Source organism: Mustela nigripes, chromosome 1 (assembly GCF_022355385.1).
Source record: "Mustela nigripes isolate SB6536 chromosome 1, MUSNIG.SB6536, whole genome shotgun sequence".
Classification (NCBI taxonomy): Eukaryota; Metazoa; Chordata; class Mammalia; order Carnivora; family Mustelidae; genus Mustela; species Mustela nigripes.
This window is the reverse complement of record NC_081557.1, coordinates 138,177,705-138,199,750: the sequence shown is the minus strand read 5'-3', so window position 1 is coordinate 138,199,750 and position 22,046 is coordinate 138,177,705. Positions and strand designations below refer to the sequence as shown.

General features: G+C 38.7%; 1 protein-coding gene across 2 annotated transcripts in view; it reads right to left on the bottom strand.

The window, feature by feature from the left end:
- MARCHF1 (membrane associated ring-CH-type finger 1) overlaps window positions 1–22,046 on the bottom strand; it is a 916,809-nt gene that overhangs the window by 32,826 nt on the left and 861,937 nt on the right. The window lies entirely within an intron of this gene.

Genomic DNA, 22,046 nt, shown 5'->3' with positions numbered 1-22,046 from the left:
AATATGTGATCTTTTTTGTCTGGCCTTTTTCATTCAGCTTATTATTTTTTTTAGATTATTTATTTATTTATTTGACACAGAGAGAGACATCGAGAGAGGGTACACAAGCAGGGGTAGTGGGAAAGGGAAAGGCATGCTTCCCTGCCAAGCAGGGAGCCTGATGTGGGGCTCGACCCCAGGACCCTGGGATCATGAACTGAGCTGAAGGCAGATGCTTAGTGACTGAGCCACTAGGTGCCCCGGCATAACTATTTTGAGATTCACACCTATTGTATCATGTATCGATAGTCATTCCTTTTATTGCTGATAGTGTTCTATTGTATGCTATACTACAATTCGTTTATTTGTTCACTTGATGAACATCTGTGCTGTATCCAGTTTTGGGACTACTGAATGTTCAAGTCTTTGTAAAAACATACATTTTTATTTCTACCAGATAAATACCTGGGGGTGAAATTGCTAGATTATATTGTAGGTATATGTTTAATTATTTAAAATGCTGCCAGACTTCTATCCAAAGTGGTTATATCATTTTATACTTCCGCCAGCAGTGAGTGAGGGTTCAAGTTCCTTCACAGCCTTCCCAACTTTTGGTATGACCAGCCTGTTTAACTTCAACCATTCTAAGAGGTGTATGGTGATATCACTGGGGGTTTTAATTTGCATTCCTCTAATGACTAATGATGTTGAACATCTTTTATGTTTTCATTTGCCATCTGTGTAACTTTTTTGATGAAGTGCTTATTGAAATGTCCTGTCCATTTTAATTTGTTGGGTTGTTTGATTTTTTTACTGTTGAGATTTCAGAGTTCTTTATGTAAGTGAAACACAAGTCCCTTATCAGCTAAATTATCTGGAAATATTTTTTCCCAAAATATGGCTTGACATTTTATTGTCTTAACAATGACTTTGAATAATAGTTGTTTTTAATTTTGACAAAGTCCATGATAGCAATTTGTTCATTTATGAATTTTTTGGTGTCATATCTAAATATCTTTGCCTAATCCAAAGGTTTGCTCTGTGTCTTCTTCTAGAAGTGTTACTGTTTTAGGTTTCACATTTATAGGTTAAAGTTTAGTTATTTTTAAATATAGATAGAGTTGTAGACCAGAATTTTTTTTTACATTTATTAAATAGGTCATCCTTTCCTTATTGAATTGGTTTTGCATTTTTTTTAAAACAATTATTTGAATATATATGTGTGGGTCTGTTTCTTGACTCTATTCTAGTCCATCAATTTATTTGTCAGTCTTGATGAATATAACTACATATTTCTGCTGTTTTATAATATGTCTTTAAATAAGGCAGTGTTATTCCTTCAAATATGTCCTTTTAAAATTTTTTTTCTTTTAATTTTGAGTAAGAGAAAGAGAGCATATGCAGGGAAATGGCAGAAGGAGCAGGCTTCCTGCTGAATAGGGAGCCCGATGTGTGGTTAGATCCCAAGACCCTGGAATCATGACCTGAGCCAAAGGCAGATGCTCACCCGACTGAGCCACCCGGCCCCTAATTTTGTCCTTTTAAAAAAATTGATTTGGCTATCCTATTTTCTTTGCATTTCAATGTGAATTTTATATTTAGTTTGACAGCTTATTTTTTAAAAGCCTGCTGGGATTATTTTTAAATTGGGATTGTGTTAAATCTATAAATCAATTTGGGGTGAGGGAGAATTGACCACAATACTGAGCCTCCCAATCCATGAGTAAACTAGATATCTCCATTTATGTTGGTCTTTAATTTCTCTCAGTAGTGTTTTGTTGGTTTCATTGTATGGTATTGTGTTTCTTTTATCAGATCTATCCCTAAGTATTTAATAATTTTAGTGCTATTGTAAATGATGTTTTTAACAATCTAATTTATTCTTTTTTATTTTTAAAAAATATTTTATTTATTTATTTGACAGAGAGAGAGATCACAAGTAGGCAGAGAGGCAGGCAGAGAGAGAGGGGGGAAGCAGGCTCCCTGATGAGCAGAGAGCCCGATGCAAGGCTTGATCCCAGGACCCTGGGATCATAACCTGAGCCGAAGGCAGAGGCTTAACCCACTGAGCCACCCAGGTGCCCCTTAACAATCTAATTTAAAAGTTTGTTATTACTATATGGAAATAGAATTGATTTTTATATATTGATATTTTGCCCTGTAATCTTGCTAAATTCAGTTAGTAGTCTAAAAGGTTTTTGGAGATTTCATTTGATTTTCTACATAGATAAATAAAAATGTCACCTGTGGACAAATACAGTTTCCAATTTGAATTTTTTTTCCTTGTTTTATTACCCTTGTTAGAGCCTTCAATACACTGTTGAATAAATTTTACTTTTCTTTTACTGACTTATTTCACTTAGCTTGATACACTCTAGCTCCATACACATCATTGCAAATGGCAAGATTTCATTCTTTTTTTATGGCTCAGTAATATTATATATATATATATATATATATATATATATATATATATATATATAATGGAATATTACTCTCAGGAAAAAGAAAAATGCCATATAATTTCATTCATATGTGAAATTTAAGAAACAAAACAAATGGGCAGTGGTGGGGGTGTAGCCAGAGAGAGACAAACCAAGAAATAGACTCAACTATGGAGAACAAACTGATGGTTACCCGAGGTTAGGTGGGTGGGGAGAGAGTAAATGGATGATGGGGATTGAGGAGGGCATTTGCTGTGATGAGCACCAGGTATTTTATGGAAGTGTCGGATCACTATATTGTACACTTGAAACTGATATTACACTGCATGAAACTAACTGGAATTTAAGTTAAAGAATTTAAAAAAGTTTTCTTTTAAATTAAGAAGAGACACTACACTATTATACTTCAATGAAAAGTTTTTAAAATGAAACAATATACCATGAATGTCCCTGCATTTCATTTTTAATGGCTGCATATATGCTATCACAGCTCAACTGAAGTCTCTGGAACCAGCTCACTATTAGAAATTTTGATTGTTTTGGGTGGAGTATCTAAATATTTCTACCTATCCTAAAGTCCTGCAGATTTTTTTCTTATGGTTTCTTCTGGAAGTATTATTGTTTTAGGTTTTACATTTGTTTGTTCACTGTTATAGCTAATGCTGTGCCAAGAATTCATGTAGCAAAATGTTGTGCATATCCATGATTACTTCACGAAGGCCAATTTTTAGAAATAATGTTTGATGGAGACATTGTATGACATATTTAAGACTTCCGGTATGTGTCAAATTTGCCCTCTGGGGAAATTATCTCACTATGAGCATGTTTTAAATGCCAATTTAAGAGGATAAAATTAATATTAGACTGTTCAAGTGTTCATATTTTGAATTGCATATAAGATGGAATAGTGTGTGTGTGTGTGTGTGTGTATGTGCGTGTGTGTGTTTATGGACCATTCGTATTTCTTTTTGTACTGCTTTTTCCCATTTTTTTTTTCTATTGGCTGCTTATATTTTTGATTTTATATGTTTATTTCCAGTGGAAAAACAACTTTTCTTTGCTTCTCTGCTCCACCAAAGCTGGTGACTTGCTTACTGCTTCATGGGCAACATTTTAGAAAGCATATTCTACCTTTCTCTGAATGTGAACTCTTTTTCATCTTCTGTAAATTCTTCAACCCTCTGAAATACAGCTTTTGAAAATGTTACTTGGCTGAAATTTTTGGCTTTTGTCCAAATGCATGACCACCTCCTAACTGTAGGCTGACTCTGAGTGTTGTCGGCAGCATCTGACATTGCCTGATTCTTCCAACTTCTGTGAAGCCCTTGGTCTCAAGAGTGTCATCCTTAACTGGTCTTTTGGCCCTTTCTGGCAGCTGCTGTTCAGCATTCTCTGCCGGCTCCTCTTGACCACCTGCCCTACATCTCGGTCCCCGGGGCTCCGTCATCATCCATGTTCTCATCACACCTTCTCACTCTTCACTGACTCATCTGAGTCTGAGGCTTCCACTAGCAGAGACATCCCGATGACGTCCACCCACACTTCTTCCCAGAGTCAACCTCTCTCAGACTCACTCTTTTACTTGTGGCTGGTTCACAGGCATCTCAAGTTCATGTGTCCTGACTGGATTTCTTATGTTATTTCTCCAGATTTGTGCATCTGCATGTATACTCTTCCCTGGTTAATCATGAAGCCCTTCACCCAATCACTCAAGGCAGAAAGCTTCAGAGACATCACAGACTGTTTCCTACACCTTATCTCATAGCGTCAGCTCTAGTAGCTCCCTAACCAAACCCTATCAAGTTCCTCCCTCTCCATCCCCTCAGTACTGCTTTACTTGAATCCATATTGTCTTCTAGCTTGCCTCTTGTGCCTGGCTCACCCAGATGGGCAATTCATTCTTCACACATTGCTGCAGAGAGATCTTTCAAAAGTACACAGATGTTAATTCATTATATAATACCCTTACATGGGAAATGCCCTTCTGGATAAAGTTGAAATTCTTTATCAAAGCATCTGATATAACCTAGCACTTGCATTCTAAAGATTTTTTTTTTTTCATGTATTTGAGAGAGAGAAAGAGAGAGAGAGAGAGTGTGTGTGTGTGTGTGTGCAGGGGGAGAGGCAGAGGGAGAAAAAGACACCTGCTGAGTCAGGAGCCCTACAGGACAGGGGCCTGGATCCCACAACCCCAAGATCACAACCCTGAGCTGAAACTAAGAGGCAGAGATTGAGCCGACTGAACCTCCCAGGCCTCCCAACCTGGCACTTACTTTCTGTTTAACTTCAGTTAATATCGTCTTAACAATAATATTAATACCTTTACATTGTTAATTTAATTCTCAAAACCTCTCTATGATGGACATTCAGTTATTATTTCCACTGTAGATGAGGATGAGAGGTTGAGAAATTTACCAATGGTTATCCTTTCTGGCAAAGCCAGCTATTTTCAATTTGTGTGAATTATTCATCTTGTGTGCATTTAACTGTACTGTTTTCTTGCATAGAATGTCCTCAACTATTAGTATCTCACAGTGAGATCTAGTCACCACTCATTACCAATTTCAGCTCCCTCCATACCTGGGAAACATTTCCTAACAATCCAGGCAGACGTGATCACTCCCTATTCCAAACCACAGAGGTACTCTAGGATAATGCTTAAAACCCCTGACTTGGGCATAACATTGATTTAAAACTGAATCCCAGCTTTACTGGGTAAAATGGAAACTTTAGTTGATTTATCCTCTCAAAGCCCCAGTTTTCTCACCTGTGACATTATGATAAGAACACCTATTTCGGGTGCCTTGATAGCTCAGTCAGTTAAGTTTCTGTCTTAGGCTTGGATCATGATCCCAGGGTCCCGGGATCAAGCCACATGCCGGACTCCCCACTCAGTGGGAAGCCTGCTTCTTCCTCTCCCTCTGCCTGCTGCTCCCTCTGCTTGTGTGCTCTCTCTCTCTCTCTGTGTGTCAAATAAACAAATAAAATCTTAAAGAAAAAAAAAAAAAGAACCCCTATTTCATGTTTCTTGGGAGGGTTAAATGAGGTTGGGTACAGCAAAGCACGTAGCACAATTCCTGGTACCAGTAAGCAACCAGGAAATCCTGGCTGATTATTGTGGTCATTAATGTAATGCATCTTAGGGTATAATTACTGTAAATGATGTGCACCTTTATCAAATTTACTTAATTGTAACCCAGGAGGAAAAATGTCCCTAGGGCCTCAGTAATCTGATAGTCTATGTATTTGTTAAAATATTTATATTTATGTACTATAAATTATTTAATTTACCACATTTCTCTCTCTGTTTTGGCTGCTAATCCTTTGGAAACAAATGACTCTTCCCATCTAATTAGCATACAGGACCTATGGTTTGCATCTTCTTTATGTTTGCCTTCTGATTTTACTTCACTCACTTCTTTTTCCTACAACCTCCTTAACCGTTGGCTTTCTTTTTTGGCACATATTTCTATAAGCAGGCTCAAATCCTTTGTGCATTGTGACGGAGTGCTAATAATTTCTGAGGGGTAGAACAGAAGAGGGCTGAGCTAAGTAACCTAAAAGGCTTTGTAGATTGACGTTTGAATGCCTCATCTGTCAAATCACAATAATGGAAAGAAAATAAAGTCAATTCTTCAACAGTGGCTATGATAATTTGTACTATTTTATATGGATAAAATTCTTCAGTTTATTGAAATAAGAATGGCAGCTGAAAGGAGCGGAGGTATGTTTTATCTATTAAATGTGCAACATGAAAATGCTCTGAGCCATTAAAGCCCATAAAGAAACTTCATTTAAAGCCATATATTTGTGTTCTGAAACCTTTGGGAATCATGAAATGAAACACAGCTACCTTTTATGCAATAGACTTTTGAACAAAAATGTAAGGAGCAGGAAGTCTTATAAATGTTTGAAAAACTAACTAGAAACCCAGACCAACAAGTACTGAGTGTTTAAGAATTACTTCCAATCACTGTGTAAGTTAAATGTAGCCTGTGAGTTGTACTGCCAAGATTGGGTTAAAAATGAAGTATTTAGATTTTAAACCTCAGAAAGAATCCAATTTTCTTGTTAATAGTGAACTAGTAAAGGGAGTAAAATGATCCTTACTGTCCTTTCATTGGGATTTTCTTTTAAACCAACCAAACAGCTCAGATCTCTGGGGGGACACTTTCCCTCATGAGGTCAGTTTCTGAGTTCCTGTGTGATGCTGGTTTAGTTTCTCAGAGTGTTGTGGAGTTATCCCAATCACGTGGAAGAACTTTCAAAACTGGGCCTTGACTCAACAAGGGAGAAAATATACAACAGGTGAGTGATACTAACATCAGAAAATACTTTGTCTTTTAAGTGATTTAATTTCACAAACCATGAAAAAGCTGTTGATTGCAACCAATTTACATAGAAATTAGTCAAAATATGTCAACATTGTTAGTAGAGCTTCAAAAATCTAACTGCTTGTAGCAAAAAACCTCACATGTCCTGGAAATGCAGAGAGAGGACACAAATGCTATGAGATTATTTTAACTTTAATGCTTTAATACACACATTATCCCTCAAGTCAAATTCTTTGACTGTAATGATGTGATATCTTCTAAAAAGTAATAGCTTTGTGCATACAGGGGATGTGTTTGACCCTGTGTATTATAAAAGATGATTATGATTTAAGGTTTGCAACACTGGAAATGGTTTTCTAGAGGAGAGAAAACATGAAGTGGGTTGCCTTGACAACATGGGCTGGTTGCATCAAGAAATCCATGGCAATTCAGGACCTGGCATTTCAGGATTGCAAACCATCTACCAAATTATGTTAAAAGAAAACTAATCTACTACCTAAGGCAGTGTTACCTGACCTATGAAATACTAGTTCTCACTTTTATCATGAACCTTGTTAAAAAGCAGATGAAAAATCTAGGTGGGCAAGACATTCAGTCAGAAAAGCAGGAAAAAAGCAGCACGTGCAAGGGTTCTTTCTATTCAAGAGTCTGCCCTGTCTCCTCTAGACCACCCGGCCCCCAACAGAAGTCCAGGAGTTCCTGCATGTTCTCTGTAAGTCTATTCTGCTAAGGAAAAAAAAAAAAAAAAAGTCTCTTGTCCTGTTTCTTTTGATTTCCGCAGAAGTCTCCCACAGAGCTCCTCCAGAAGGGGGGATATCACCTGCCATATTGCATAGTCTTAAATAAAAAGCAAAATACAGATAACTGCAACAAAGTTAGTTATTAGCTAATAGAAAACAAAACCTGTTAACATACGTGCCCTTTAGTCCAATTATCTTGGCAGACTGAGGAGAGATTTATCTGTAAATCATCAAGCCTCTAACACAAAGCCTCTTTTAAAAACCTACACTATTGAACAAGCTTGTTTCCTTCCCCCCCAGCAAGCACCACTTTGTGGCACTGTTCTAATGACACAATTTGGATACTCTGCTTCTAAAAAATCAGCATAAGGTGATTTTGAAGAAGGAGTTTGGATTTTCCTTTCATAAATGAGTTTTTGTTTAGAGGTAAGCAGAGCTATGCTTTTCTTTGACTTCAACTGCAGTTTGGATTTCATGTTCAGTAGAGTCTCATTCATCTGATATTAGAGATGGGCCATGAGTGAAGAAGACAGGCTGTGTGGCTGGGCTGCTCTTTCCTTTTGTGTGTTCTGCCTCTAAGATCATGGAAGGGATTTGGGACCCAAGAGACATGTATTAGGAGCAGAGGAGTTGCCTCTGTAATAATTAAGCTGAGAAACACTAGCCCCAGCTCTCATGAGCTTGGATAGTATGAATGGGTAGACAGGGACAGCCCAAACATATGCAAGGCCAAGCACAGTGTGCCACTGAGCATGAAGGCTAAGAACAAACAAAGGTCTTGTCCAAATGGCACGTATTTTCTTTCTCCAGGATAACAGACAGGAAACTTAACAGATAAGCCATCAGCTACATTAAAGTCCAAGGTTACTCGTGAGGCTCTGTGTCCCTGGGAGGCAAAAATCCAACATTCCAAACTAATGAATAAGGATGCCAAAAGATGCACAAACACGTTGCTTTTTGCGCAAATCTCTAGAAGTGACAAATGTATAAGAATAGCGTCAGCCATGGCTCACTGACTAAATTCCAGGTAGCAAGTTGAACATATTATTTGGGCAGTGTGCCAAAGACACAGTCATGGACAGCTTCTGATTCAACTGTAAACATTAGACTTTCTCAGTCAAGATAAGAATATCAACAGATGGATGGATAAAGAAGATGTGGTCCATACATACAATAGAATATTACTCAGCCATTAGAAAGGATGAACCCACCATTTGCATCAACATGGATGGAGCTGGAGGGGATTATGCTAAGTGAAATAAGTCAAGTAAAGAAAGACAATTATCATACAATCTCAGTCGGATGGGGAACATAAGGAATAGTGCTGAGGATCACAGGGGAAGCGAGGGAAAACTGAATGGAAAGAAATCAGAGAGGGAGACAAACCACGAGAGACTCTGGACTCCGGGAAACAAACTGAGGGTTATGGAAGGGATGGCAGTGCGGGGACGGGGTAACTGGGTGATGGGTATTAAGGAGGGCACGTATGGTGATGAGCACTGGATGTTATAGGCAACTAGTGGATCATGAACACTACATCAAAAACGAATGCTGTACCATATGTTGGCTAACTGAACAACATCGTCATCATCATCACCATCATCATGAGAAAGAGATAAGAATATCAAAATCCAAGCAGTACGAAGCCATAACTTGCCTTCTTAAGCCAAGTCCTTTAACCTTTTAACCAGCTGACACGGTAATCTGCACACTTCCATGCAAACACTTACGAGATCACAGGACAGCAGGAATTTTGTCCAAGAAGACAGAACTCCTCTTTCTCCAACGACTTCAGTTCTCATAACAAGTGGGCCATCTGGCCTTTGATTTACTTGTGTGATCACACATAGGTCAGTCTTACATGGAGGCTATTTGACTGACAGATGTGAGTCTATCTTGTGGTCACATTGAAGAAAACCTCTCTTTTAGAGAAGACAGTAGACACATCTAAATAAAACCTGCATTTGGTGAAAAGCAACAAATATGACACAGTAGGAAATCTTCCATTCTGGTCCCTATTTTACACAGATGTGTATTTTTGAATAAGATGCCTAATAATCTTTGGGTCTTGTGTTTTTTTCCTTGTAAAACAAAATGTTAGATTTGGTGGTTTCCAATCTTTCTTCTGTAGAGGCCAAAGATTTATTAGAGTTTCAGGAACTATCAGAGGTTAAAGGGGAATGAAGAACAGGAAGGATTCTGGGTCCCCCTTTTATTCCTTTTCTCAGTGGTCTAATCAGAGTATTTTGGCTTTTACCTCTTTGTTATTTAGTCTTTATTTAACATTTTAAAACAAACTTTTAATTTTGGAATAATTACAGATTTATAGTTTCCCCTAATGTTCACATCTTATATTACCATGATTTGTTTGTCAAACAAAGAAACCAACATTAGGTACATTAATTTTAACTCAGCTTCAGACTTTATTAGGATTTTACCAGTTAGCCTACAATTTCCTTTTAAATGTTAGTTAGATACTGTTCCCTGATTAAAGTTCCAAGACTATATTTCACAGAGTTTGTAAAATATGGAAGAGATGTAAAAGACAATCTAGTACCTACTGGAGGCTTTCTTTCTGATACCGTCAGAATGATTTAAAGTTCTGAGCTGGGAACAATTTTCTCCTTATGTGAGTAAATGCTGCAGGAGGCGTGGTTCTAACTGGCATCACCTGGGAGTTTGTGAAGAAAAAAAATCTCATGCCTCACCGGAGGCCTAGTGAATCATCAAAACTTGATTCATATTTTCAGATTTATTTAAATAAATCTACAGGAAATATTCATTTTAAAGAATACATAGAATTTCATCTTATGACAGCCTCTTGGTCTCCCCTGCTGCACCCTTCTATACCATCATCTAGAGACAGTCATTTAAAATACACTGGGTGATGCTTCTGATGTTTACCTCCAACATTTTATGTGATATGCTTCTATTATGTAATTTATTTTATGTAATGTGCTGCTATTGACAACTCATTGATATTTATTAATATGATTGTTGATTTAATGCTGGCCAGGGAACTCCTCCCTCACATTCATACTCCCAGGGTAACTGTATGGCTATTTTGGTTATATCACATAAGAAATTATAGTATATCTATGTAAAATGGTATTCATTAAGAAGTCAAGTATGACAAATCAAAACCACAATGAGATATCACCTCACACCAGTCAGAATGGTTAAAATCAACAAGTCAGGAAATGACAGATGCTGGCAAGGATGCGGAGAAGGGGAACCCTCCTACACTGTTGGTGGGAATGCAAGCTGGTGCAACCACTCTGGAAAACAGCATGGAGGTTCCTTAAAATGTTGAAAATAGAACTTCCCTATGACCTGCAATTGCACTACTGGGTATTTACTCTAAAGATACAAACGTAGTGATCTGAAGGGGCACGTGCACCCAAATGTTTATAGCAGCAATGTCCACAATAGCCAAACTATGGAAAGAACCTAGATGTCCATCAACAGATGAATGGATCAAGAAGATGTGGTATATATACACAATGGAATACTATGCAGCCATCAAAAGAAGTGAAATCTTGCCATTTGCGACAACGTGGATGGAACTAGAGCGTATCATGCTTAGCGAAATAAGTCAAGCAGAGAAAGACAACTATCATATGATCTCCCTGATATGAGGAAGTGGTGATGCAACATGGGGGCTTAAGTGGGTAGGAGAAGAATCAATGAAACAAGATGGGATTGGAAGGGAGACAAACCATAAGTGACTCTTAATCTCACAAAACAAACTGAGGGTTGCTGCGGGGGAGGGGGGTTGGAAGAAGGGGGTGGGGTTATGGACATTGGGGAGGGTATGTGCTTTGGTGAGTGCTGTGAAGTGTGTAAACCTGGCGAATCACAGACCTGTACCCCTGGGGATAAAAATATATGTTTATAAAAAATAAAAATTATAAAAAAAAAAACAAAAAAAAAAACCAAAACAAAACAAAAAGTCAAGTATGAGTCTAGAGGAGTGTTTTTCAAAGTGTCGTCTGGGGACCCTTTTGAGGGACCCTTTCAGGTGTCAAAGTTATTTAATAATAATTCTTAAAGATTTGTGAATGGTGAGATATTACAGAGGGTGTGTCATGTACGATCAACAGACAGAAGGCACAAGCAGATATGGGATTTCAGTTGTCTTCTATTAGGCCAGGCATGTAAGAGATCTGTGAAATGTAAACCAATGTAACTCTTCTCATTAAATATTTTTGTGCTTTGGAAAAATATAATTTTTCATAAAAATAGATTTACCTTAACATGCAAATGTTTCTTGTTACTTTTAAATGATTTCATAAGTACATATGTGAATATTTCTAAGTTTCAGTTTCTAATATGGTAGATATTGATAGATATAACCCACATAAACCAAAGCTATTTGGTGTCTTCAATAATTAGTAAGAGTGTAAGAGAAGGCCACAAAGCTTGAGTAATCAATACATTTCTGTTGCATTTTGAAGATAATGTCCTTTCATCTCTTTGCTTAAGATGTACCTACCTTATTTTTTTATATCTTTCACTGTATCTATGCAAAGCCTTTTAATTTTATTTCTCAAGCAAATCGGATATCCTATCAAGCTGATTTTTTTTTTCCCCCAGGGACCTCTAACCCTGAGACTTCTACTTTATTGTCCATTCTGAGCTGGTCACTGTCTTGGTCTCTCTCTCTCTCTTTTTCTTTCTTTTTTCACTCCTGCTCTCCCCTTCTTCACCCTTCCCAGGGGTGATTGTTTCCAAATAGTTTAGAAATGTTTAGTGCACAGCCTTTGTTGTGGAGGCTCCTCTGCTCCCGACCCCCGCTATGTTGCTTTCTTGTACTTCTCCAATCCTCCAGTTTTTCCTGTATCAAGCCCCTTATTTTGCTGAAACCCTCCCTTGAAAAGTTTCCTAAGAGGGCATAGGAAGTAAACTTTTAGAGTCTTTGCATTGCCTGAAAACCTTTATTCTATTCTTATGTTTTATAGGTATACCTGTTTAGTACTCAGGTTATGGTTGAATATTTCTTTAGAATATTCAAATTCTTACTGCGTAGTCTCCTAAGCATGTGTGGTTGAGCAGACCGCCATAACTCTGATTACAATGGAATTCATCAGAAGCCCTTTGAAAGCTTCCAGAATTTACCATTATTTATTCTTTGTATTCTGAATTCTTACAATTTTTACCTTTAGCTAAGTCTTTATTCATTTGTGCCAGATAATCATGCCCTTCATTTTTCAGAAGCCTCCTATATTACTTCTTTGATAATTTTCTCTGCTTTGTTCTTTACTCTAAATATCTGGGAATTCTCTTTTTCTTTTCTTTACTTAAAATTTTATTTGACAGACAGAGATCACAAGCAGGCAGAGAGAGAGGGGGAAGCAGGCTCCCTGCCAAGCAGAGAGCCTGATGCGGGGCTCGATCCCAGGACCCTGGGATCATGACCCGAGCCAAAGGCAGAGGCTTTAACCCAGTGAGCCATCCACGTGCCCCATTTTTTCTTTTTTTAATCTGAGAATTTTCTTAACTGAATTCTAGACTACTTTTATTAAGACCTTTAAAAAATTTCTTTACTCATTTTTTGCTCTTTTATTTTAGTTTCTGAAATATTTGCTCGACTTGCTTTTCCAAGTAGATCACTAAATGCTTTTTATTAGGTAATTCTAAGGGATTTCTTAAAATCTATGCTTTCTTGGCTTCTAAATTGATGGGAACTTGAAATATAAATATGCAATTTAACCAATTAAACTTTCTTTGTCAAGTTCTGATACGAATCCTATGGCAGTTTCCTGAAGAATCCTTAAGACACGCACTTTCTCTCCCAATGGAAGTCTTTAGGTATGCCTTGGGTTGTATGTTACAAGTTTTAAGCCTGACATCCTCTAATTTTCCCCAAAATCTAAATGTTTTATGAAGGAGATAAATGTTGGCCCATAAAGAGCAAGACTTGTTAATTTGTCATGACTTTGTTTGGGGTGTCTTGTTGTATGTACGTATGTATGTACGTATGTATGTATGTACGTATGTATGTATGTACGTATGTATGTATGTATAGCATGAGTTGGGGAAGGGGCAGAGGGAGAGAAAGAGAGAGGGATGATCCCACAGCTTAGATCATTATCTCTTCTGTGAGGTGGTCTGGCTAAGAAGGGCTGGCTGACATGATCTTCGGTCTTTCTGACTCAGCCACACAACTCCTGAGGAAGGTCCGTGATCCAAGTTCTGATCATCAGGAAGATATTTCCAAACACCCGTAATGGGTAGACTCAGGTTAAAAGAGACCAAGCTTAGGGATTAATCTGCACACAAAATAATCATGGCCCGCATCTTCTGTCTCCCCGGGTGAGGCATACAGTTGCACAAATTGGTCTAAGGATGTCCCAAGGAAGAGTGGTCTAAGGGAGACAGGGTCACTAAGTATCCTTTTACCTCTTTTATATTTTTGAATTCCAAATAAAATCGCATTAAAAAAAGAGGAGAGGTCTATCACTTTATACAACTTCAGAGACCAGTTGTCATCTCAAAAGATACTTTTAACTTGAAAATTCTGGGACCATTAAAAAATACTGAGAAGTTGAAATTAAAGTCATTTAAAATTTACATATAGAGGTAGTTAACCTGTCTTCTCATCATGTTCCAGAGACACTGCTAAATGCTTTACATGTACTATTTCATCAGGTCTCTGAACAGCCTTACAAGGGGGTACATGCTTTTGTTATCTCCACTTAGCACAGGAGGAGACATGGGTATACAGAAATTTAGTCACTTGCTACAATGACCACGATCAAGGTCACAAACCCTGGCAGACTGACTCCAGAGCTCAAGTTCTAGATCATCACACTAGTCAGAGGAGGTAAATGAAAATAACCAGACTATTGGATAAGTCTTCAAAAAAAATATTTCAATGAATCTATTAAAAAGATTAATTACTCTATCAGGTGTTCATAGGCAAACAGCTGCCTGGTACACTGAACACAGCCCTTTAGAAGGTAAGCATAAAATAAGTTTTGTTCAACTATGCCAGGCAAGGCTAATTGTTTTAACATGTTTTATGAACTCCTGAAAAGTTTTCAGGATGTTGATGTGTTTCCTATCTTAATTCTGCTTATTTTATTAATTTGCTCAGCACATTCCCTATAAACTGGCGAACTTTTTTTTGTTTGTTTTTGTTTTTTTAGATTTATTTATTCATTTGAGAGACAGTGAGAGAGAGAGAGAGAGAGAGAGAGCACAAGCCGGGTGAAGGGCAGAGGAGAAGCAGACTCTGCTGAGCAGGGAGCATGATGCAGGAGTGTATCTCGGGACTCCTGGATCATGACCTAAACCAAAGGCAGACGGCCAACCAACTGAGCCACTCAGATGCCCCTAAACTTGCAAACTTAAACCAGCATAACTCTTATCTGGATGACTATACATTAGAAATTACTGGGCTACAAATTAATCAATGCATGTACCCCTGAACTAATTCAGCGCAGGATAAATAGTTCATTGAAAATGTGCTTGTTACTCTCTTATTGGCCTTAAAGTAAATTCAATCCTAAATACTGATTGAGGAAGACTGGAAAAGTGAACTTGCTAATAACAGAGAGCTGCCAAAGAAAAAAAACACTTTGTAGGAATTCACGGCTTACAAAGTACTTTCACGTACATGATTTTATTCCCCTGTAGAATCCTGAAAACTTGGCAAAGAGGGTGTTATTGCCATCCTCTACCTTCCATTTTTCCAATAGATCCCATTTCAGGACACAAGACTCACCGAAAGCCACAGAGAAACTTTACTGTGGGTGTGACTCCAGCTTTCCAGACTCTCACTTCTATCCGGCAGAGATCATGAACTCTTGGTTTGTGGGCTGATTCTAGCCTTCAGATCTGTTTTGCTTTGCCTGGATGGTTTTCAAGTTTGAAGTAGTTACTGTTATTTTTAAAAATCAGAAGAGATACATTAAATCTAGAATTTGGGCTTCATCTGACAAAGCAGTTGATTTGGCAACAGGCCATGAGAGATGAGTGGTTATGACTCTGTTTAGAAAAGGCACATCTATTCAAAATGCCATAGTTTTCACGACACCTCATCATATCTCCAGGACTGAAGTATTTGTCATTTATCATCATAAAATCAGACTGCTTCATTCATTTATATAAACTGTTTCCTGATACAAAGTAAATTATCTGTGGGAATGAGCAGCTTTCCACAGACACTTGGTAATTTTTCTCAGCCAATGTGGACGGTGTTATCTGTGTGTGCCTTCCTAACTCTGGTTCCTGGCATTCGTGTGGCAACTTTTTCATCTTAATTTCTTTTTTGAATTGTTTCCCTGATGGAACAATGAGGTAGTTGAGAAATGCAAACTTTTTTCCACCTAGAAATAATTATCTCCTGTACTATTTTTAAGTCTCTTTCAAAATATTACAACTAACTTGTTTTCAAACTTCCTGCCTTCATCTCTACCCCACAAGATTATAGCTTCCCTAAGACCCCAAAATTTCCCTTGTTCATCACTGTAATCTCAGCACCAGGGACAGTGACTGGCACTCAGGAAACACCTGGTAACTGACTGAATGAAGTTAGGAGTAGTGAATCCTAACTGAGCATTGCTGGAACCTCTCCGTGTGGTCCCTCAGACACAGCTGGCTGTTGGGATGGTCTTATATAAAAAGAGCCCAGTAGGAGATTACCAGTGTCTTAAGAGATAAGTCACTACCCAGATGCTGAAAAGCTCTGGCTCAAAAATTCGTTAGTGTCTTTTATTGATAAAAATACTCCGTTCAAATTTCAACTTCTGTATTAAACTAGCTTTGCATTTACAGAAACACTAGCTTTCAAGAAAATATAATTATCTTTCTTAGACTCAACTATGCTAATTTGCTTGGGCCTTCAATCAACCTGTTTTTTTTACTGTGCCAAAAAGAAAATGGCTTACAGCCCAGCCCGCCTGCCTCTTTTCTTAGGGTCAGAAATCTTCCAAGTGTGTCTTGGGGCTGCAGAACAGCTTTGTTGTCAAGAACTGCTTGAATCTAATTTACTTTAGCCTTTAACCACCTGCTTGCAACTCGTAAGAAAAAAATGAAGTGTGGTCTGGCCCTGACATCTAGCTTCTACTCACTTTTTGGCACCCCTCCTCCTCCTCAGCCATCCTCAAACTCTCCTCTCCTCTCTCTGCTTCTTTCCTCCTCTTTCTCTTCCTTCTCCCTCTCTTCGCTCCACGTCTTCCTTTAGTCATGCTTTTTAATGGTTTTCTTTTTAAAATATATAGTATATCTTGTTTTTCTCACCATGATCTGCTTTAAAGGGTAACAGGCAAGATGAAGAAAGCACATATGTTCCTTCTTTTAGGACTTGGACCTTGGACTTCTGTTTACTGGGCATCCTGAGCTGGGAAACTGTTTGAGTAGGCAGTTGGCCTGGAGGCTGGCCAAAGGGGAACCATGGTCTGCTGTGGGGAAAGTTAAAGAACTGTCCTGGGAGTATTCCAAAAAACGAAGCCAGCAGGAAGCTGGATCAAATGGGAGAGGCTCAAGACAAAGCAGGAGGCTCAGCAAGTAAGGGAGAAAAGGCATGAAACCCTGCTCCCCAAAGTTCTCCTCCCAGGTTTATAAATATTCCACTCCCTCCTTAAACATGTCAATAAAAGACAGAGACCCAAACCTGAGTGCAGCTCTCCCTTGAGCTCACTCACCCTCATATCTCCAAAGAATACTCTCATTTGAGTAAACTTTCCTACCTGCACCACTCAACTGTTGTGTGTCTGGTCTCCCCGGGAATTCTTTCTTTCTTTCTTTCTTTCTTTTTTTTTTTTAAGATTTTATTTATTTATTTGAGAGAGAGAGACAGCAAGAGAGAGTGGCTTAGTGGGTAAATTTGCCTAATTCAGGGCGAAACATTCCTATGCAAGATAATAAAGAGCACAGTATGCTGAGGCAGTGGGTAGCATAACAATGTGGGAAACAAAAGAAGAGGAGCTACTGGATGGTAGAGAAAGATAGAAAATTGGAAGGGAGCTGGCTCCTGAGAGATTAGGTCTCTATGGAGTGAAATCTTTCAGACACCTATCTTATTAAAATGTGGATAATATCACACAAGCATGTTGAGGCTTGGACAACAGGGCCAGACACCATCATTCCAGACAGATGTCAATCAAGGTCTTCCTCATTTTCCTCCTCCTTGTCAGTGAGAAAGAAAGCAACTTGATTTGGTTTAAAATATTTGCTTTGGAAAAACAGTGTTGATTTCTTTGTTCCTTAATTCAAAAAATTAAACCAAAAGTTTAGGAGAAAATTTTTCTTAGATTTTATGCCAAGATTTGAGGAACTGGATAAATGAATTAAGAAATAATCCCAGCTGGGGCGCCTGGGTGGCTCAGTGGGTTAAGCCACTGCCTTTGGCTCAGGTCATGATCTCGGGGTCCTGCGATCGAGTCCCGCATCGGGCTCTCTGCTAAGCAGGGAGCCTGCTTCCTTCTCTCTCTCTCTCTGCCTGCTTCTCTGTCTACTTGTGATTTCTCTCTGTCAAATAAATAAATAAATAATCTTAAAAAAAAAAAAAAAGAAATAATCCCAGCTGAGAGAGAACAATCTTAAATTGGAGGAAAATTTAAATATGGCAGTAATTTAAAACTCAATTGTTATGGCTTCTTAAGAAAACCTAAAATGAAACACAAATATAACTTCTTTCTCATTAAAAAACACTCAGTCATAAGATGATGCTTTGGGGAAATCTTTATTTGTAACTGTGTGTGTGTGTGTGTGTGTGTGTGTGCATATGCTTCTGCACGGTTTAACTGGAAGCTTTTATGCTTTCCATATGGATCATTGTAATACTGATTCCCTCCTCTTTTTTTTTTTTTTTTTTTTTGGTTAAGCTTTTGGAAATATCTTTTTTTATTTATATAAATTATCTTTATTAACATATAATGTATTATTTGCCTCAGGGGTACAGGTCTGTGTGATACGCTCCTTTCAACCATAGTTATGTTTCATATATCAAAATACAAAGTATATAAAAGAAGTTCCATCTCCTATGTCCCTGTCCTTGTCAAAATAAAAATGTATTTTTGCAAGGATGGAATTGTATCCTGTTAAAGACTTCAATAGCAAATCTAATGAAAATTAAGTGTTTCTTTTCATACCTAGAATAGTAACACAAGGTGACATTCTTACCAAGCAAAGTGAGGTTATATTCTTCAAGCAATAATTTTCAAAGAGAGAAACAGAACTGAAGCAATATATAATTGGATCTATTAATAAGGAAGTGCTGAGGAGAAATGCTCCAGCCAACAGTGATTATTCAGGAATTGGTAAAATCTCTTCTGTGATGCCCTCTGACAAATCCTGTTCTATATTCCCATTTCTCTTTACCTGATGTGCTGGATATCCAGTTGCTAAGTAATATCTTCTTGATTTGCCTAGGTTATACGAATCATGGATAACAAGAGGAAAGTCATTCTGCTATGTACTTGTAGTTACTGTACAAAAAGAAATCCTTTTATATGGACAGTCTCACAAGTAAAGACCAAACATAGGATGACATGCTCTCTTTGAATTACCTTTACCATTCCCTCTAGAGTTATAGAAAATTCTCGATCCCCACACAGCCATCCACTGATTACCATGCCTTTCAAATTTATGACACACTATGGTAAGTAATTCAACTTTCCCCATCCCTCCTGCAGTGGATGTTGTCTGGGAGCTGGGGTTTTTTCTATCTGGCTCACTACTGAACACAACTGGCCCATAGCAGATAGTACAGTGAGTACAGTGAATGAGTGACCTGGGCATGACTAGAACTTTCTCAAAACAATCATTCAGAACACAGTTTGCCACTGGTTAGAGTTCACATCTGCCTTGAGGGAGGACTGTGTTCATGGATGGAAACTTCACAAAGAAAGAAGCTCTTCTGCTGCCTAGAGAAGAGTATTTCCATTTTGAACAGACTATTCTACAGTATGGATCCCAGCTTGCTAAAGTCTTCTTGTTTTTGAAATTTTGAAGACTAATCAACTCCTAGTATTCTCTCAAAAGACAAAAGGATGAGGCCATATGATAAATCCTAAGTATTTATTAGAAAAAGCCCGAGACACTTGTATTTTTCATCTCATAACCATTTCATGTTAGACATGCTGGCATTACTCTCTACTCATATTTAATACTAATTTTAATTAAAATATCAATTGCCTTTCTGAGGGCATGGTAGATACTGTTTTTAGGCAACAGGCTTGAGCAATAGAAACTTGAGCAAGGCAGAAGGGCCCACAGTGATGACTGAGCTGACGCAAACAGGCTCATGAAGCAACCCACCGTGAAACAGCCAGAGACCCTAACTGACCAGTGACAACCAGACGCAGCTCCTGAGATGACGAAAAGAGAAAATGTCCTGCATCCCCATACTCCTTCACTTGGCCCTGTAACTGCTGCCCTCACCCCCACCTCCGGGCGGACAGTCTCTCACAAGTAAAGTCTTGTCCCGCCCGCAGCTCCCCTGTGGTGGATTCAGTCTGCTTTTATCTCCTCTGTTCTGCCTATAATGGATTCTTTCACCACGTGCGCCGCAGCGTCCATCAGGCCGGATGTCCCACAGGCACGAGCGTGTTACCCCAAGAAAACAAATATAAACAAAACAATCCAAAACAAAATAAAAAGATTTTAGTAGAAAAGATAATGCTCCAGTTGAATTGAAATGCTTTTGTTTTAATGATCTCTGTTGGGCTGGCAGGAAGGGCTACTAAAGATGGCGAAAGCTCCCGCCACAAGACCTGAGCTCGGACAGGAGAACAAAGGCCCAAGCAAGAATCTGAGACCCCCGCCCCGGGCTCCTGTGGACCAATGGGATCCCGATGAGCAGGCAGGATATCCAAATAAGGGAAACTTGCCAAAAGACCCCCGAGCTTTCCCCAAGACCCCTTAAAAGCCCCCTCCTCCCTGCCTTGGGCGCGACTTCCACCACTCTGCTTTGCAGAGTCCCGGAACCTCACCGGAGGGTGCCCACCTCCTCCCGTGCAACTTTCCTGGCTCGCCTTCTCCTGAGCCCTGAAACTTCGCCGGAGAGTGTTTTTAATAAATCTTGCCTTGCACCCACTTTGCCTGGTGTTGTGTTTATCTCGCCGGAAAAAAACTTTACAATCTTTGTTGTTTTGTGGTGTACTTATCTTTTCCCTTCCCGCAGCTATCCGCGGAGGAGCCCTTCGCACTCCGCCTTCTCCCTGAAAGAAGCCCTGAGAAGTCAGGGAAGTGTTGGCTGCAGACTGCGCCACCCCGGGATAGAGAAATTTGTTGTGAAAAGCTTACGTGGTTCATTAGGACAGTGTGATTTTGAAAACAAAACAATTTTCTCAGAGTGTTCTTAATCACTTCAAACTGCACTTGGGGCTCATGTTATCATGGAGGAGAAGATGACAGAGCCAACAGGGTGAGCCAAATGATGAGTGCGGATATTTTTGTGCAAGTATAAAGGAAACGTTATCAAGACTCATACTAGGGCAGAGATTTCCATTGTCTCCGAGCATATGTATTTCTGAAGAAATGAAACAGCAAATCTGCACCCCCCAGAACTGGGCTCTGATTCGAGTAAAACATCCTGGAGACATCTAAACCATATTTGCTGAGGGCCTTTTTTTTTTTAATCATGTTATTCCAAGTAAAACTGAGAATTAAAAAGGATGCCAAAGAGAGGCCCAGGAATTCTGGAACGATGCCAAAATATTTGTACTCACTAAAACTCTTGCCAATGATCAAAAGAGAACGTTGCAGAACTTCATCTAGACCTGGGCCTTTTATAAACCCAATTTTGTAACTCTTGATTTTTGCCCTTATTGTTTAAAGCAGAAAAGCAATAGCTATGTGAAATGTTGAATAAGGGCTCCTGAAGGAACAGAGACCTGGCAGCAGATTCTGAGAGCAGGGAGAATAAAGACAACAAAAACAGATTAAGGGTACAAGAAAGTGGACTCCGACTTCTCAAAATATGCCTCTTTGGCACATTGATTATTTTAACCTGGTTATTTTAAAAACAGCAGACATGGAAAAGCTTTAAAAGTCCAATGAAAGTTACTGTTTTGTAAGAGACATTTATGCTTATAAGGAAATCTCCATTTTTAAGCGTGTCTCCCTTGCTGTACCTGGAAGAGGTGATTCTAGAACTCTTATCAGTTCAGATGACAACAACTTCAATCTACTTAAACTTACTCTTGCATACTGGTTTTCCTGGTAACCTCCCAGAGCTGGTCTCCTTTCCCTAAGGTCTTCTTTTGTCTTCAGCTGAAGATGGTATCTAGGGTGATGGCTTTGGCCATTTCAGTGAGTTACTTGGTTTTCCTGGTCTCTCCCACGTAGAGATGTTATCAAAGTTTTGTTTGTTTTTCTACTGTTAATCTATCTTATACTGATTTAATTATCAGACCAGATGAAGGACCTAAAATGGAAGAAAGGAAATCTTTTCTGCCCCTATAAAGGGCTTTCCAAACATGCCAGGTTGGCAGATGCAGAATCAAGATGTGAAAAGTAATAAAAGAAAATCTTGTTTGAAATGAAGTCAGGAGATCAGAAGAGGGTAGCTCTCACACGCTGTACTATAGTCATCAACT